This window comes from Ricinus communis, chromosome 7 (genome assembly GCF_019578655.1).
Source record: "Ricinus communis isolate WT05 ecotype wild-type chromosome 7, ASM1957865v1, whole genome shotgun sequence".
Taxonomy (NCBI): domain Eukaryota; kingdom Viridiplantae; phylum Streptophyta; class Magnoliopsida; order Malpighiales; family Euphorbiaceae; genus Ricinus; species Ricinus communis.
In genome coordinates this window covers 16286530-16288802 of record NC_063262.1, presented here as the reverse complement: position 1 = coordinate 16288802, position 2273 = coordinate 16286530, and the positions used below count along the sequence as shown (strand labels likewise).

The window sequence follows — 2273 nt, the reverse complement described above, 5'->3', positions numbered from 1 at the left end:
TTCATCATTCATCTTAGATTAATATAACAAAGAACAAAGAAGTAGCTCTGGGCTTTCACTTTCTCGAGGAATACGACTTTGATACTCGCCATTAGTGCTAGACTGCATCGATAGGTACACTACCTTAGATTGTAGCTAACACAATTTAGCACATCACATGCTCCCTTGGATTAGACTCTGTGTTACTTGGAAGCGTGCCTGGCTGCCTCTCAGCCATCATCCTAGACAACTGCCCAATTTGAGTTTCTAAGTTCTGAATTGAAGCTTGTTGATTCCGAATAGCAGTGTCCGTTTGTTGAAATCTGTTCTCTGAAGTTGCAATGAACTTCGTCATCAACTCTTCCAAGTTAGGTTTCTTCTCTTGACTACCTCCTAGTTGATGGGGAACAGAATACATAGATTGCTGCGGATGCAACCTCTGATATCTTAGTGGACCTTGGTTATTGGAATTCCTCCATCCAAAATTAGGATGATTCCTCCACCCTGGGTTGTATGTATTGCTGTAGGGATCATTCTGCTGCCTACCTACATAATCAACATGCTCAACATTACAAACATTAGTAGACATAGAAGATGCAAACATACCTCCCGCTTTACAATTGGCACTATAATGTGGTCCACCACAGAATTCACATCCGGGCTGAACTGCTTGGACCGACATCTGAAGTTGTTCTATCCTTTTGGAAAGTAGCTCTACTTATGCCGCCAAGGCTGCTGTAGGATCTGCCTCAGCCCGATATACAACGGGCTTTGGACCTCTAGCCCGTGGAGTTTGCCACTAATAAGTGTTGGTGGCCATCTCTTCTATCAAATTCTAGGCTTGCTCAGGTGTTTTGCTATTGATAGCTCCCCCTGCAGCTGCATCTACCATTTTTCTAGTGGCTGTATTCATGCCACTATAGAATGTCTACACTTGCATCCAGAAAGGAAGACCATGGTGTGGGCAACACCTTAACAAGTCCTTGAAGCGCTCCCAGCCTTCGTACATCGATTCTCCTTCACCCTGCATAAAAGAAGATATATTATTTCACATTTAAGCAGTCTTAGCAGGAGGAAATACTTATTCAAAAAATTTTCAGCCAAAGAAGTCCAGGTAGTGATCATTTTCGGTGGCAAGGACTGTAGCCATCTTTTCGCTCTATCCCTCAAGGAAAAAGGAAACAGCCTCAACTGTATGGCATCATCAGTTGTTCCATTAATCTTAAAGGTATCACATATTTCTAAAAAGTTGGCGATATGCTCGTTCGGATCTTCGCTCGCCAATCCTCCAAATTGCACCGTATTTTGGATCATCTGGATTACATTCGGCTTTATTTCAAAATTATTGGCCGCCACGGGAGGCCTCACTATCCCAGTTTGCATCCCTGCTAGAGAGGGCCTAGCAAACTCATATATGGTCCTTTCATCATTACCTCCATTTGCATTGTGGTTCTCCATCTCACTAGTTTCACGAACAGGAATCTCTGCTTCAATCTCCTCCTCTACTGCCTGCATACGCCTCCTTAGCAATCTAAGAGAGCGCTCGGGTTCACGTAAAGGCTCTGTAAGATTAGGATTAGAGCTCCTGGTCATAAACTACCTTAGCACAATAAAGAACAACAACACCAACAAACAGGATAAGAACAAAACTATACACAGAAAACAAATTATAAACAAAAAGAGAAATGACTAGACTAACAAATATTAAAATTTCACTTTAGTTCACAGAAAACCGTTCCCCGGCAACTGCGCCAAAAACTTGATGTTTGCTAAGTCAAGCAAGACTATGACCTAAGGCAGTGTACCTATTAGTGGAGTATAGCTAACGGCGAGTAGCAAGTGTCGTATTCCCCAAAGAACGTGTGAACCTAAATCTACTCAATCTTCTATGTTATCTAATCACAGAAAAAAATGGTGTTAATGAATAATTCCTAAATTAACTAATAGCTACTCTAATTGTTGTCGAACTACGTATACTAGGGAATGATTAATTCAAGTAAAGGAATAACCCTTTGGAAATTCTTGTCGCTAAGGAATGGAAACTAAGGGTGGAATTGATTGATTGAATCCAATTTCCGTGGGAAAATCTCTACACAATTAATGCCTTTCTCAAGGACACTAACATCTTAACTTAGATTAATTAGGTTGAAATCTCTTCCTAACTCTAATTACCCAAATTAGCATTATGTACCATTTAACACTATTGAGAGTTGTTAATTCTCAATCCGGTAGAACGAACACCTTATCTCTAGGCGAATTCAATTCTAGGTTGCAAAGGACAATCCAAACCTAAA

At 40.8% G+C, this 2273-nt stretch overlaps 1 non-coding gene across 1 annotated transcript; it reads left to right on the top strand.

Annotated features, from left to right (window-relative positions):
* Nucleotides 1-929: 929 nt before the first annotated feature.
* Nucleotides 930-1035, top strand: LOC112533872. The gene has a single exon (XR_003078225.1). It is a non-coding gene; the product is annotated as a small nucleolar RNA R71 (small nucleolar RNA).
* The last annotated feature ends 1238 nt before the right edge of the window (nucleotides 1036-2273 follow it).